Source organism: Eupeodes corollae, chromosome 1, assembly GCF_945859685.1.
Source record: "Eupeodes corollae chromosome 1, idEupCoro1.1, whole genome shotgun sequence".
In the NCBI taxonomy this organism is placed as follows: Eukaryota; Metazoa; Arthropoda; class Insecta; order Diptera; family Syrphidae; genus Eupeodes; species Eupeodes corollae.
The window spans coordinates 177471933-177489459 of NC_079147.1; the positions used below are offsets into that span (position 1 = coordinate 177471933).

Genomic DNA, 17527 nt, shown 5'->3' on the forward strand with positions numbered 1-17527 from the left:
ATGTTTTTAAAAAATCCACATCTCAAAAACAGGTAATCTTTGGACAAAAATTCAATGTGAAAGATGTATCAATAAGTTTTAATAAACTGCACAAAGTTAAAGTAAAATCCATATTTCATCAAAAGAAGTTGAGTTTTAATTGATTAAACATTGATTTTCAACAAACTTATATTAAAACATGCAGTTTTGCTTATCTTTCAACGTGCTCATTAAATAATAATAAATAATTAGTAATTTTTGATATTTACGCTGAAAATTCAGCAATTATCGTTGATATTTCAGAAAAACGAGGTTAATATTAAAATAACAAACAGTTTGCTTATTAAAAAGTAAACATTTGATATATGTATATAAAGTAATATTTGGTTTCTACTCAAGTATATATTTTGGTTTTTCAAAAACTTTAGAGAGAGTTTTACACTATGTTTAATATTAATTACAAAAATTAACATACAATCTTGAGGATCAAATTCTTACTCTTTATTTTGATGAAAATTCAACATTTTATCTTTTAACCAAATGCTGAAAATACAACACATACATATTTCATGCAGTAATTTTAAGCGAACATTTTTTAAAGTGCTCTTGATAAATGTATTGACTTTTGTCAATAGTCAAAGGAATTCACGATTGTAAATTGCGTTATGAAGTACCTTATTTCTCAGAGTTCATATTAAATTTGAGTATCTACCTAAACTTTTGAAGTTTCTTTGATCCACCACTGACATTTTGCTTAAAAATAAAAAAAAATAAAAACCCATTCCCTTTTTATAGTTTGGCACATCCTTAACGGGAGACACAATTTTGAAGCCTGGATCCAAATGGGTGCGAAGGGTGGTTTAAAATGGGGGTAGTTGGGTTAGTGTGACAAACTAACGGACAGACAGACAGATATGAGGCAAAAGAATGAGTTTGTTGATTGTACTGATGATGATTATGAGTGTCGTTGTTCATGCAGAGATAGCGATGTTCCGCAGGGTTGAGAGTTAAATGATAGGTATGAACCTACATATACCCCTAGCTATCTACCTACCTATACAAAAAAGATATTAAAACTCAAATTTGACGGCGGCAAGGCGGCTTGCAAGGACGAGTAAATAATTATTAACAGTCGTTCTGTACATCTAAACCATGAATGGTTGTGTTTTGTATGAATTTGTATACGTTTTTCTGTTTCTTTTACACATCAAGTTACAAATACATGTATAGTATATATATATATATAACTTTTTTTTCCTATTACATATTCAAAACAAAAATATATAATATTATAAAACAAAACAAAACAAAACAAAACAATCAACACTGAAATAGTGAGAATATAAAGTTTATATTTTTTAATATTTTTCTCGTGTCGTGTTGAAATGTTTAAATGTATACAAGTAGGTGTGTAATATCGACTGGAACTATATTTTTTTCCGTTTAGCTACATTGGGTAAATTATTTATGTTTTTCATTTGAAAAAGTTTCGAAAAAATCGTTTTTTTATTGTTATTGTTTTTGATATAAATTCAAATGGCTTAGAATTTCTTCAGACACTCACATTTCCAGTATAGTTGAATAATTTTATGAATTTATGAGCAATAGTTTGTTTATTGCAAATACATAACAGAAATATATACTCATGAAGATGAGCGTAATATAGTCGTGGTACATTAAGAGATTTTTGTATATAAAGGGTGATTTTTGGCAACACTGGTTTTAACAGCTGACAAATTATTGAATTTTATTATCAAAATGCGTGCTCTGTTAAGTTGGCCGATGACGACTTTCTACTTTCGACACATAGGAACTATGTACTCGTACATACCTATGTATGTAAACCGATAGATTTTTTTCTAATTTTCTCTAAAATTTTATTTTTCAACGTGGCTGCCTTAAGTAAGAAACACATATTTTGTATTGTTCCAGAAAGGTAGCACTCATAGAACGGTTTTTTTTGCTTTTTAATTTTTTCAGCAACTTATGAACCGATTTCAATCATTTTTTTTAACAAACTCCTATATTGCCGCCCAAACAACATTAATATCAAAAGTGCAGTTTTGTTTGTTTGGATTTTTAAAAAAGTTACTCATTTTTTTTCAAAATTCTATATCTTAAAAAGGTTCAAAGCTTTTTTTAGGAAACTCAAATGTATTGTATTTATAATCACAAAACAAAAATATTTTTAGAATAAAATTAAAACACATTTAAAAAAAAAAATATTTAAAAAAAAACGCTCTAACGATTTTCGAAAAAAAAAATTGATTTATGAAATGGAATTTAAATTATTGAAGACAAACTTTTTTTTCTTTTAAAATTTTGAATCGTTAATTATTTTACTTGTATTAAATGTAACCCCTTCCCATCTGACCAGATCAAATCCTGTGCATGAGCCCGAAAGAACGCATTATTTTGACAACATTTTAATTACTTTCCCATATTTTATCTAAATCAATGCATTGGGTTCATATTGGTGTATTTTTATAACTATAAATATTGTAAATGCAAATGATGGCCGTGTATCACCACTGCATCGGATTAAAGAATATGATATGTTCAATCAACAATCTGTTTTAAAGTGTCTATCTAGAAGTATTATCTTTTTACCTTTCCATATATGATTTTAAAATGCTAGTCTTTAAGAATAAGGCTGTTTCACACATATTTCACTTGCCTTCGCTTATATAAAAAAAAATACCTAGTACAAGTTAAAGAAACGGGCCAGAAGGAGTTTTCTATTAGAATCACTTTTTCAACGTACCTATACGTATTATTCCTATATAGGAAGGCCCGGATTAAAGAAAATGGGTTTCAAGGCTATTTCAACTTTCATGTATCGGTTTATCAACAAAATTTATAAAAATTTATGAGCAACTTCTCTCAAATACGACTGCTGTGGTTAAAAATGGCATGAACGCGTCGAAACAATTTAGGTCAGAAACAGGTGTCCCACAGGGTTGCATTTTGAGTCCCTTAGTTTTCTCGCTCTTTATAAATGACATTGAAGATAATATACCAGGTGGTGTTGTTTTTGGTGACCTAGTTATCAAGGTGCTCCTTGCGGATGACCTTCATTTGATTTGTGGGACCTTCAAATAAATACTGCGCGAAGTCTTAGATCATGATATTCAGACACCATAATCGCAGTGCACGTAATGACCGTTCTTGGAACTTGAGCGGTTCAAATATAGAAGTAGTGAAGGACTTCAAATCAGGGTTGTTGCGGATGTACAAATTTGACATTATTAAATAAAAATAATTTTAAGTGCGTAAATAAAGGAAAATTGTATTGATTATCTTTGCGTTTATTTATTAAATTAAGAAATGGTTGAGTTATATTTAATATAAAGCAAGATTGCAGCCTTTTCAGACTGTTATCTGTTTCTTAGTGGATCGTATATTAATCCAGCTCCACTAAATAGTTGTTTGCTGGGAACACTGGCTTTTGGAAGTGATAAATACCTCAGTGAAACTTTGGAGAGCCTTTTAAAGTCGGTTTGATTGACTTTCCGCCAATCAAGTTCCAATTCTAGTCTTTTTTTATTTCGGTAACATGCTAACTCCCTTCGGGGAAGTGATTCGTGACTAGCGTTATCGCGTTATCAGATTTTCCTTCACCTTCGTCTTCAGTTGATGAATCTAGCATCATTTCCATATCGCTTCTGAAGCAAGCCTTTGTTTTATGTTTATAAACAAATATCATACCTGCATCTTCTTTCTTTTTTTTTTTTAAAGATTTTCATTGTTGGCGCTCTCAAATAAAACAAAATCTTCTGGGTGCTTTGACTTCAAGTGGTTTTTCAACGAAGAAGTCGTGCGTCTTTTTCGTGAGTATGTTTTGCGACATATTTTGGATTCGGACTTGTCAGGATCATTTTTATTTTAATTAAAATAGATCCAGATGCTGCTTTTTGTTGGTGGCGGCATTTATGTTCTGTATCTGTATCAATTTTTCACTTAATATTTAAAAATAAACTGTGTCTTCTGGCCACTTAGCAAGAGCTTTTATATCCTCAAGTCTGTAACCATTGCATATGACTTGTTGTTGCTTTTGTCGCCGCCTACTTGAGACCGAGATGCGGATGCTGATGTTGAAATCATTGCGAATAATCCCTACTTCAAATATCTGAACTTTCAAAGTCATATAAGAGATAAATTGAGCGCATCAAAAGCTCCTATTAAATGTATGTGGTCAAATTTTTTCAATGACAAAAATATAGATACGGTTTCGAAATTTAATGTGTTTGATTCAACCGTTAAAAGCTGCCTTTGCTATGGAAATGAAGTTTATGGCTACATGCAATTAGACGAAATAGAAATTATCCAAAGATATTTCTTCAAGCGAATCTTTAGACTCCCATCTAATACCCCCAATTATGCCATACACGTTGTATAGGGACTACCACCAATTTTTTTAAAGAATCTTGAAGCGAATGCAGACTATATAATCAAAGTTATGCAAAAAGGATTCTCCTAACAGCGTAACGCTACAGATACACTCCTTTTAAAGATTGGAGTGAGTTGGCCTCCGAACATAACTTTCCTTTGACGTTTTGTTTGTATAATCTAGACTCGTGGACTTTACGATTGTATTTCTTTCATATATGACAACATTTTTCAGACATTTCTCAATCGGGCAAGGGAGTCCGAATCTAGATCATTATACAGTAAACTTAATTTCTCTTTCGGGGAAGTAAATTATTTTCGAACCGAGTTCACTTTTGTTGAGATAAGTCTGATATTTTATGTTCGCACGGAGATGCTTGAGCTTAATTATAGACCTCACAGAAATGATATAAATCCTAACTGTACATTATGTAACCTCAATCAAACTGATTGATCCTAGCGTTATGTCCGATCTTACAAGAGATCCGGCGTTTCTACTTCAATAAGAGCTTACTTTCGTTTGAGGACTGTCTTGGAGTTTTGATGGTGAGGGTGGTTGGAAACTTCTTATCCGATTTTTCTCTGAAGCTGTTGCGTACAGAAATTCATTCGTGGACCTCTAATGTAATGTTCAGTCTAATATAATTTTGTTTTAGCTAAATTAAAAGCCCGTTTTACTGTTGATATTGAAAGTCTTTTACTGCTCTTCACTTTTTTATGTATCTAAACATTAAACCTAAAAAGTTACCAATGAGCTTAACTATACCAAACTAATATTTATTTCAAGATATATGTTAGTAGTTTTCGTTTTCGCTTAACTAAAAGCCTGTAACATTTGTTATTTTCAAATCAATTAAATCGTTCAATCTGGCATACTTAATCATAATCAGTATCTTAATCTTAAATTATTTTGTAAATTGTTAATTTTTATTATACAACAGTTAAAAAATAACTTCCCTCTCAATGCTTATTAGCCATGCTTGTAAATCTTTAAAATGTAAGTGAGCCTGTATTTTTGTGAAGAAAAAAATAAAGAAAACAATAATAATAATAATAATAATAATAATAATAATAATAATAATAATAATAATAATAATAATAATAATAATAATAATAATAATAATAATAATAATAATAATAATAATAATAATAATAATAATAATAATAATAATAATAATAATAATAATAATAATAATAATAATAATAATAATAATAATAATAATAATAATAATAATAATAATAATAATAATAATAATAATTCATCAGGTGTTCATTTTGTAATCACAAATAAAAAATCGTAAACTCAAAAGCTTTAAACTATCATAAACCGAATTATAATTAATCCAAAAACCATGAACTTAAAACCGTCATACCGTCAGACCATTTATTTTTGATTATTCAAAACTCTAAAAATTATAAGTAACAAATTATGTATTAATTCTCGCTCAGACCGTTAAAAAAAAAATAAGATTTGTTTCAATTTTCAGTGTTCATCGACTTAATTCTGTAGATGTGTGGTTGCAGGAACATTAAAAACGAGAGTTACAGAATTTAAACATGGATCATGAAAATAAAACAACGCAGGAACTTTGAAATTCTTCGGGTGATTTGTGGTCCCGTACGCATAGATGGAGAATGGAGGAGAAGATATAACAACGAACTGTACGGGCTGTACAGCGACACTGACCTAGTTAACAGAATTAAAGTCCAACGGCTTAGATGGCTAGGTCATGTAGAGCGGATGGACATCAACGCTCCAGCCCGGAAGGTCTTCGAATCCAATCCCGAGGGACGGCACAGTAGAGGAAGACCGCGACTCAGATGGCGCACCCAGGTGGGAGAGGACCTCAACCAACTTGGCGTGCGAAACTGGAGACAGCTAGCTAGGGATCGAGCTGGCTGGAGATGCTTGTTGGTTGAGGCCCAGGTCCGCCCCGGACTGTAGCGCCACCTTAAGTAAGTAAGTAAGGAACTTTGAAAACATTTTTATAAACTCATCTCTTTTTTCTATTCCTATTTTAATTGTGTGTACTATAGTTGTTTATTTTCTTTACATTACTCACGACATTTCCAAAATGCTGAAAATAAGTGATTTAAGCACATACTAAATAAAAAGACCGTCAACTTGTTACTTCTGTTGCCAATTTTGATGGCATAAGATGGGACTACTTGCGAGTTGGGCTTTATGGGTTAAACGTTTTTCGGGTATATAGCTTTCGAGTTTTTTAGATTTGGGGATTAATTTGTGCTAAGTTTATTAGCTCGTATACTTTGAATATGGCGGTTTTACAGTTTAAATTTCTTAATGGCATGGGGCCCTCGTTTCCGTGGGGCCCAAGGCTGCAGTCCCTCCTAGCCCCCTATTAGTCCGGGCCTGTATAAAGGTATAACGTACAGCCTCTGCAACTACTGCCTACGTGTCACTTAACAACTAAAATCCAAAACGCACAAGAGCCTGACTATAAAAAACACATGCATACAAATTTCCTGTACCTGTTCGTATGAAAACTTGTAGGAAAGAAGGAATGTGATTGGATTGAAGTAAGCACCTTCTTCCACAGATACAATTCCTTCATTATTATCATAAACATGTCTTTATCTTTCTATATAAATAATGCTGAGCTCGCCAATGACCTATTCCTTATCCGTTTTAGACACTTACCGAACTACACAACCAATAGGCGATCGTTTAACAATTTAAACATACATGTTCTGCCTCTTTCTTATCTTCATATAAATTATTTTCCATCCTGCTTCTTCTAATATGAAATTAAAATAAAGCCATCCAACGGAAAAAGCTTTGAGCCAACTAGTTGAATACACAAACAATTGTTTTTGTGAAGTATGCTTACAAGTATTTTTGATTTCCGGGATGAGTTGTTCTAGGATGAGTTGTGTCTTGGAATGAATCACGCTTTTGTATCTTCAAAAGAAATACCTGAAAAATAAGTTTACCGACAAAAGCTGGTGTGTATTCCATAAGTTCATTCAAATACACAAACCATTTCACTTAACATAATATTTGCCGATTAATTCATATTTTTATTATAATAAAAAGTTAAGTTTTTTCAACAAATTATAAATTAATATTCAATAACATACATTTCGCAGAGCCTACTTAAAATTCTCTTTTTTTTTAAACCTTATTTGTTAAAATTAGTTCAGTATGAGAGCCAAAAGGGAGACAGCTAACGAATGATGATGATTCGTCCCGACTAAATTTTTTTCTCGGCAAAAAAATGTCCCTTCGCCATGAGCGATTTATTCGTATTAACTTGTTTTTAAATTCTTTTTCTTAACTTTGCTTTTTTTAGTTAAAAATTGTATTTTTTGTATTGCTCCAGAAAGGTACCGCTCATAGAACCGCAATTATGTTTTAATAATTCTCAAAACTAATGAACCGATCAAAAGTGTATATTTCTGTTTTGGATTTTTGAAAAAATATTAATATTTTTTTAAGATCCGATATCTCAAAAAAGGTCCTCATTTTTAACGAAATTCAAATCTAAAACGAAGTTATATTTACAATCACTAAATAGCTGCATATTTTCAAGAAAAATGGAAAATTTTTATGTATAAAAAAATGTATTGAAATAAAACCGGTCTAAGTAATTTTTAAACAAAAAAATTGAAAAATTGAGATTTTTTTGGAAAATCAAACAACCTTATTTTGCAGGTATATTTTTAAATCTCATATATGCAGGTACTTTTTTAAACAGATTTTGTTCATACAGGAGCAAGTTCATGCGACCCATTCGTGCAATTTATTTTTTAAAAAAAATTAAATAAAATATTGTTCGCTTCTAATATTTTACGAACAAAAAATGATTTATCTTCGAAATATTTGTTTGCAAACATAAATAACGTTTTTGACATATGGTAACATTTTGAGAAAAATCGAATAAACAGTTTTTTTTTATAAAAAAAAAATAAAAACCTCAAAAAACATTGCATTACAGTTGGTAAAAATAGATTTTCGACTCAAAAATCTTTTCAAAAATTTAAGGTTATGTCTTTAAACCAATTCTGTTTTTGAAAGAAATATTTTTTACGGATCCAATTTTGAGAGAAATCGAACTGACCGTTTTTTAACAAAAAATGAAAACCTAAAAAAGCATTACATAAAGTTCGTAAAATTGATTTTCGACTTAAATATCTTTTCAAAAATTGGGGATATAGGCTTTTAACTATTTTTTTCTATTAAAAAATATTTTTTTCAACATTTAGTAAAATTTTTAGGAAAAACCTTAAAAAATACACAAAATAATTAAAAGTTGGTAAAAATTGATTTTTGACTCAAATTTATTTTTAAAAAATTGAGATATTAGTTTCAAATTAATTTTATCTTATGAGAAATATTGTTTTCAACATTCGTTCAAATTCTGAGAAAATTACATTTTTTTACGAAAAATAAAAACCTAAAAACAAAGTATATAAATTAAATTCTTTTAATTAAATAAAAAAAAAAATTATTTAAAAAAATTGAAATCTTAAAAATATCTTTACAATTTTTGGTAATGGTAATTAATGCCCGATCGAACCGCTTGAGTAATCTGAAACGTAATGCTGCCTCTGGACAACTCCGGATGGTTTTTATACTGCAATTAAGTTGATGCTGTGTGTGTTGGTGCGTGTTGCAAGATGCTGCGACATTTTGGTTTGTTTATAGAAGAAAACAATGATGCAATACTTTGTGTTTTCTGTGTCCGAGTGGATTCTTTGGCACACAATAAATATCAAGTTCATTTAATAGAACAATGATCCCTTTGTTAGATTTGTATGGCTTTTTGTTGTTATTATTTCTTGGTGCCATAACTTATATACTAAAACTTGGTAACAAAGTATTTTCGACTCAAATATTGTTTCAATATTATAATTGTATATTGGCTTCAAACTAATTTTATCTCACAGAAAATATTGTTTTCGACATTCGGTAAATTTTTTATATTTTTTTTAATAAAAAATGTATGTATTTGTTTATATTGTTAACAAAACCCGAAAACGACAGACGGGATGGAAACATATTAATATGGGTCGCATCCCAGCCTCTCTCATACGTTTTATTTCTTCTTGAAAATTATTTCTTAAGAAAATACCCTTTACAAGAAACAATAATTGTAATAAATATTAATCCATAATTTGCCGAGTTCTTCAATGAACTAAATTAAGAAGTTCTTCAAAATTGCAATCATTTACGAAAAATCATGAGAAAGTGTTAAAAAAAATTAACTTTCCAGATTAATACATGGCTCAAGAAACAGTACGTTTTCTTGACCTTAATATTCTCAATGCTTTTATCCGGTAAACCAGCCCACAAGTTAAACAATAAAATAACAATCTATTTTTTGGTATAATTAACACTGTACATATACATTTTAAAATTAAACAATCAAAACACTTGAATTTTATTGAAAAAAACAACAAAGAGCTGATCGTCATCATCAAACTTTTTTATACAATTTTATCTCTTTTAGGTGCGAAGCCACCTCTTTAATAGCCTTCCACCAACAAGGTTTATACAATACAAATTATATTACACACACACAAATATTTAAATAAAAAAAAAAATCAATTCCAATTTTCAATAATTAATTTTCCTTTGTGTTACAAAATATCCACCTTTGTGCGTGATGTAAAAAGGAATCCAATTAAAATATCATCAAAAGACTATCACATGCTTTAATAAGTTGACCATAACTTTAAATAAAAATGCATCTCATTAAAAAGCACAAATATACATATAGTCAAACCCATCATCGTATACACCCAAATACATAAAATATATATAATATTTAAACCAAAAACCCTGACACCTTCAATCTCTTATACAAATTATCCATGATCCAAACCAATGACAATATTCATTTATGAACACGAATACACACATACATACGCATGAAGATAGCTGTATACGATGAGTATTTATAAAATTATGCAAAATTTCATTGCGTTACGTTACCCTGATGAGCCAAATCAAATGAAAAATTAATAACCATATTTTTAATACCCCTACCACTTCTCTTGCAGAATCAAATAAAAAATATGCAAAAATTCTAAGGATAAGGGTCGGGTTTTGCCAAACCACTGATGAAGACTTAATAAACCATCTTCATGCTTTGTAGTTGATCAAGTTAAAAAAAAGGTGTGATTGGACTTTAAAAATCTCTAATTCACACGCTTATGAAAAGCACTATAAATAATGAAGTATTTCTTTTTTGCAAATCCAAGACTTAACCCTTAACATAGTTAACACTCCACCCATTCGAAGGACATCAATTATTGTTATTTAAGCCAGTCTAGGTATGCAAGTACGAAAATGTGTGTTCCGTATAGGTAATTTTTTGTTTGTCTCATTTTTAACATTCAATACACTTGTGCGAAGGTTGCCAGGGTGATATGATGAAAATTGGGATTTTTTAATATATTTAACCATAACCGCATATCGAGAGGACATTATCCATGTTTAACACAGGTTTTAATTTTATTCTCATTCAATAAGTTGCATCAGCATCAGAAAAACAAAAAAAAAAAACTCTCATAATAATAATCACAATAATATGATAAGAGAACTGGAAATCCACTCATCGTTCTGTGCGACTTTCAATGAAAATGGTTCTGTTTTCCGGAGGCGAACACACCGCCCGACATCGCTTTCGTCCTGCTGCGGAGTGCAACGTATAACGTTGCACATTTAAGTAGAATATTCCGGGGGATTAATTTCGATTTGAAGTTTTTTTCCTGCGGGGGATGGGGGGTAAGAGAGGAAGGTGTCCTTTTGTGGGTTTTATTGGTGGTAGAATGTGTGGCGATGTATAGTTTTGTTGTTCGGTTTTACTCATAATGATACCAGCAACAGGGACAACACGAAAAAGAGGTGATCTGGAACTTAATGAGGATTTGTTTTTTTTTTTTTTTTATTTCCTGGTTTAAGCTAGGGGAATATTTTCGTTTCAATTGTTTAAGGGATTTGGTTTTACTACTAAGAAGAGAATTGAAATATATTATACCCAGATTTGTAAAGTACTTGAGTAGTTCCGTAGGAATATTTGGGTCTACCAAAAATCAAAAACCTTGTACTATTAATTCAGTATGTCGAGCACTTTGACTTTATTTTAAGTACATATTAAAGCATGATTTTACATAAGTTAGAATAATTCGGGTTAAGGAGGGCAGTGAGGTGTTTAAAACTAGATGTTTTGTGACTACGCTTAAGTTGTTGTAACATCAAGTTTAGTTTTTGTATGCGGCAAGATAAATTTCAACAAGTTCTTCTGTCATCTTTTTAACCTTTTCTTCACATTTCAAAAGTATTTATTTATCATTCGTACGCATTCACCAACCCTTCCCATATGAGCATGATCGGTGACTTAATCGCTAGAACTCTTCCAGGTCTCTGGCGCAGTCATTAAAGGGTTATAATATTTTACGGAAATACCGTTTTTATATTGCAAGTCTTAATTAATTTGAGCAAAGGGACTTATCTTTTAACTTCTTAGATTTTGGGGTCACTTCTAAACAAATTAATAATCAGAAATTGGTGCCTAACAACTCCGGCTATTCCTGTGATTATAGGTTGTAAGGGATGGAGGGGACCTACTGTTTTGAGCCAAATCCGAACGGCGAATTTGGGAAACCACTTTTCATGGGAAGAATTACTCAGTTCAGAATTTGTCAGTTCCTCCCAAGAGGCAGTACTCGTGAAAAAAAAAACTCTGGCATATCGTCTAACGCACTTACTATCATGTCACGGGTACTACAATATTTTTAAAAGTTAGCTACAATATTTAACATTTGACCAAATAAGTTTTATTTTAATATTTGTTTTTGTTCCCGAGACATTTTATTAAAAACAATTTTTACCAACTTTAAGAATTTTTTGACAGTTTTTGTTTTAATTTGTTATATTGATAGTTGGATTTCTATAAAAAAAATGAAACAATTTTTGCAAGCAACAATATTTTGTTCATTTATTCCTGAGATATTCGAACGAAAAATAAGTAAATAAAATGTTTTTTTTTTTGTAGCACAAAATTAGTTTTAAGCCAATATCTTTAATTTTTTTAAAGATATGTGAGGATAAAATAATTTTTTAACAACTTTAAAAGTATTTTTTCAATTTTAAGAAGTTCTTGTAATCGGTCCGATGTGACGAATTGCACATTTTGACAACTATCGACGTATCAAGATCTCTTAAATCTGAATAAAATATTTTTAGAGAAATGTGTGCGTGTGTAACCTACAGCCGTGTGTAACCTTCAGCCGTCAAAAACGTCAAACTAATACCGGTGCTCCAGCTACACCGGGCAGCAGTTCGGTGGCAACGTCGGCTGTCGTTGCACCTGTGCCAATCATCGGAGAAGGGATTGTGCCAAGTCACTGCCCATCTTCTAGTACGGTACAGGACGTATCGTTGACGAAAACACTTCCTCAGGTCGGTAGTGGAAAGTTCTTGAATAATGATCTTTCCACTACCAACAAGATTAAACTTCTCCAGGATGCTCCTAGGAGCTCAAATAAACAACGGCGTTATGCGATGAGGATTCTTAAATCCCGTGGTTTAACATTGGGAGATCAAAGTAATCCAATCCTTAGCAAGAGGCAGGAGTGGGCTAAATCCATCCTAAACAAGACCAACATCAACTACGACTCCACGCAAAAGTGCCAAAGGTCTTTGGAAGAGTCGACTCCCGTCCCTAAAAAGCACAAAGTGCAGAACACCAGCACTCCCGACATTGCTAGAGTACCTCTCACTAAACCTTTTAGTGACGTACTTAAAGGACGCAACAAGATCATACTTGCGGTCATTGATAGGAGCAATATTATTGGTACGATTATCTTTGACCGTTGGCAGATGGTGAAACTGGGACTCTCGGGCTTAGTATTAATGCTCAAAAAACAGACCTCGTCTTTGTTACACGGAAATACAAGATCCCATTAACTGTACCTCCTTCATTAAAAGGTGAACCACTAATTTTTAACAATGAAGCCAAATATCTTGGTCTGATATTGGACAAAAAATTAAGTTGCAAATCTAATATTCAGGAAAGAGTTAAAAAAGCAACAGTAGTTCTTTTCCTTTGCAAGAAAGCCATAGGAAGCAAATGGGGTTTTAAATTCGCATAACCTATTGGCTATTCACATCGGTCATCCGACCAATACTTATGTACGGAGTTGCAGTATGGGGGACTGCACTGGAGAAAGTCACATATTACGACAAACTCAGCAGAGTCCAATGTACTGCATGTCTCTGCATAAGCGGGGCATTGAAAACCACACCCTCAGCAGAGTTAGACACTCTCCTCCATCTGAAACACCTTGACATATTCAGCAAACAAATGGCAGCGAGTACAGCTATAAGACTCAACGCCTCATCTCAATGAACCTACAATAATGGGGGCAATCCATCATTTTGAACCGCTTTGGTTCTATATACCAAAGTACATACACTACACTATTCCAAAACTCCAATTTGAAAAAAAAACTTCCAGGTATTCATTCCACCCAAAGATAAATGGGAAGACAAAAAACTCCTGGATGACAAAAGTACTAACTTTTATACAGTTGGATCCAAGACAAAAGAGGGAGTTAGTAGTGGTGCATCTCTTTCCGTCTCTTTATTCATTGTAGCGTCTTCCAAGCAGAAATTTTAGCGACCAAAGAGGTCCTCTCCTGGCTAAGAGAAAACGTGATATCAACTTCCGATTCCCGCATCTTCTCTGACAGTCAGGTTGCTATTGAATCTCTTGACGGTTTCTCAACCAACACCCAAACGGCCCTCGATTGTCGATCGTCTCTTATGGAGATGACGCAGCAATTCATTCATTCAAATTCACCTATGTATGTTGGGTGCGGGCCACAGACACAGAGACATCACGGAAAATTGTAGAGTGGATGAACTCGCTAAAAATGGAACCGTCATACCTATTTTACCTGAAAGGGAGAAGATAGGTATACCGATAGCTACATGTAAACTTCTGCTAAAAGAAACAGCTTTTGAGATAGCAACCTCTAGGTGGAACAATTTACCAACATGCACAGCCATGAAACTCACTGGACCTAAAGTGCTCTAAAGACGTGCTATCTCAAAGCAGACTTCGTATTAGCTTCCTAATATATAGGCAGACAAGCAATACGATTTGGTTTAGCCTCAAATTACTTCTGCAGAAGCTATATGGACGAGGAAGAAGAGGAAACAATCTCTCACATTTCATTTCATTACATTATCTGGACTTGCCCTGCTTTTTCACAAATACGCAAACTTCAACTGGGGGACTACTATTCTTTATTTATTTATTTATTAACGTCTATAAGTATTATGACTCTCTTAGACTAAGTACAATATTTCTTAAAAATAATAAAATATAATGTATATATATATACAAGATAAAAATTTATACAAACAAGAAAAAAGATTGACATACATAACTTTAGACAATGCTTTCCATAATAATAGCTTTAAAACTATTTCTATTTTGATTAAGATCGAAAACATTTGCATACTTGTTGAAATTTATGCAAGCATTAGTAACTGGTTCATTTTGACCATAATTTGTAACATGCCGAGGAATATGCAAAAAATCATTACTTTTTGGTCTTAAGAATCTAAAAGGGGCATATATACCGAACAAGGCCAAAAGAGGGGGACAGTCAATATGTCCCGTGATTACATCTCTGGCGAATATTACCGAATAATAAGTTCTTCTACAAGATAAAGGTTTTAAACCAATTAGTAAGCACCTACTATTATAAGATGGCATTGAATTAGACCAGTTCAGTTTTCGAATCGCATATTTAGAGAATCGTTTTTGAATTTTTTCGATACGTATAAAATCTTTTTTAAAAAGAGGAGACCATACAATACTACAATATTCCAAAATGAGACGAACTAAAGCTACGTATAAGGATTTCAGTGTGTAAGGATCTCGAAATTCTTGAGAGTTCCTGAACACAAATCCAGACATAGCGTTAGCTATCGATATAACATAATCAATATGAACATTGAAAGATAAGTGTGGATCAAAAATGACCCCTAAATCCTTTTGGCTTACAACCCTTTGCAATGAAACGTTAGCAATATTATATTCAAACATTATAGGCACGGCGGACCTTGAAAAAGACATAAGTGCACATTTATTTGTATTTAAGCACAAGGAGTTAATAGTACACCATTCGTTCAATTTATCAATATCTCTTTGTAAATCCAAACAATCAGCAACTGACTTGATTGACTTGAAAATTTTTACATCATCTGCAAACATCAGAGATTGTGAACAATTAATCACTACAGGAAGATCATTAATAAAGAGTAGGAATAACAAGGGTCCAAGGTGACTGCCCTGAGGCACACCAGAATAATTATGAATTTTAAAAGATAATTTAGATCCAATTTTTACAAACTGTGAGCGATTGCATAAGTAATTACTGAACCATTTAAGGAGTGTTGAGTGAATTCCCAAGAAGGAAAGTTTTTTTAATAAAATTTTATGGCTTACCCTATCAAATGCTTTAGAAAAATCTGTGAAAACTACATCGGTTTGACGTTTGTTTTCCATGTTATTCAAGCAAAAGTTTACAAAAATAGTCAAATTAGTTGCAGTAGATCGCCCGTGAACAAAACCATGTTGGTAAACCGATATATGATTTTTCACTACTTCATAGATTTTCTTCTTCACAATCGATTCAAAAATCTTTGGAATCAGTTGCAACTTTGCAATGGGTCTATAATTTTCCACAGATTGCTTAGAGCCAGATTTATATATGGGAGTAATATAGGAAAATTTCCATGTATCCAAAAACTCACCACTTCGAAGAGATAGGTTGAATATGTAACACAAGGGCTTCGACAAATTACATGCGCACTCTTTCAAAAACTTTGCGGGTATATTGTCGGGTCCCATGCTTAAACTACAATCTAAGCTAGAAAGTTCAGCATATACCTCTTTCTCAGATATGAACATAGAACCCATATCAATTATTTGCGAATAAGCCACTTTCACCTAACCTAATCTAACTTAACCTACCTGAGTAAATAGTAAAGATATCGACTTTAAATAAATTTAGTTATACCGATAATAACACATTAAGATGTAAAATCAATCAATGGTTTCTTTAATAAATTAAAAGAACAAAATATTTATAATCTCGAAAATTTTACAAACTTAATAAGTTTATGTAACATAAGAATAACGTTTTGGACATAAGGTACAATTTAAAAAAAAATCAAATTGATAGTTTTAGTTTATTGTACCTTTTACAAAATATTGGTGCCAACTTCTTGGTATTTTGGTATTAGAAAAGTTCAAGTGACAACTTTTTTTTCGCAAAACATGAAAACCTAAAAAAGTTTTAGACAAATCGAAAGACGGTTACGTATGGGAAATTATCTCTTTATTCACTTCGTCACTTCGATTTTACCAAGAATTTTACCACATGTCAAAAACGTTATTCTCAGTGCATTTAATTATTTTGAAGATAATATTTTGATTCAGTTTTTTATTTCTAAAAAACCGTTGGTTTTATTTATTCACATTTATATCAATTCCAATTTTTAGAAAGTTCTTTCTGCATCTTTTGATGTCTTTGTTCCTTGTAAAAAAAAATGTTTATTTTAAAGATGCATTCTCTGATTCTTGCGAACATATCTCTTAAAACCTTTGATTTAGATTTTATTTTTTGTTCAATTCGAAAAATTATTACGATTGTAATAAATTGCTATGGTAAGTTAATAAGAAACATTTCAATGACAAATTTTAACAACTGACCCCTAAATTTTGTTTTCAAAATGTGCAAAATTAAACTCTCCACTTTTTAATTGTTTTTGTATGTTATATCCTGTTCACTTCATTTTTTCGAATTAGTCAAATAAAGAAATATAAACATATATATGTATATCTGATTTCATTTATTGAAACGATTTTTTATTATTCTATAACATCTTCAAGTTGTTTGAAGCACAAACTTTGTTACTTCAAGTTATTTTTCCAAAATCTATACTTTTCCTATTAACTTATAAAAATATTCTGTAAGTAGGTACCTGAGTTTACTGCAAAGAAACTAAAAAAGTATACGTTCTTGAGAAAGATCTTGAATTCCATTCCATTTAAACTGAAAACCGACAGAACATTTAAAATTTTTGTTCAAAACTTTCAGCAATAAAAAG

The 17527-nt window shown here is 31.5% G+C and overlaps 1 protein-coding gene across 2 annotated transcripts in view; it reads right to left on the reverse strand.

The window, feature by feature from the left end:
• LOC129941159 (uncharacterized) overlaps positions 1-17527 on the reverse strand; it is a 203132-nt gene that overhangs the window by 61677 nt on the left and 123928 nt on the right. The gene's annotated exons all lie outside the window — the stretch shown is intronic.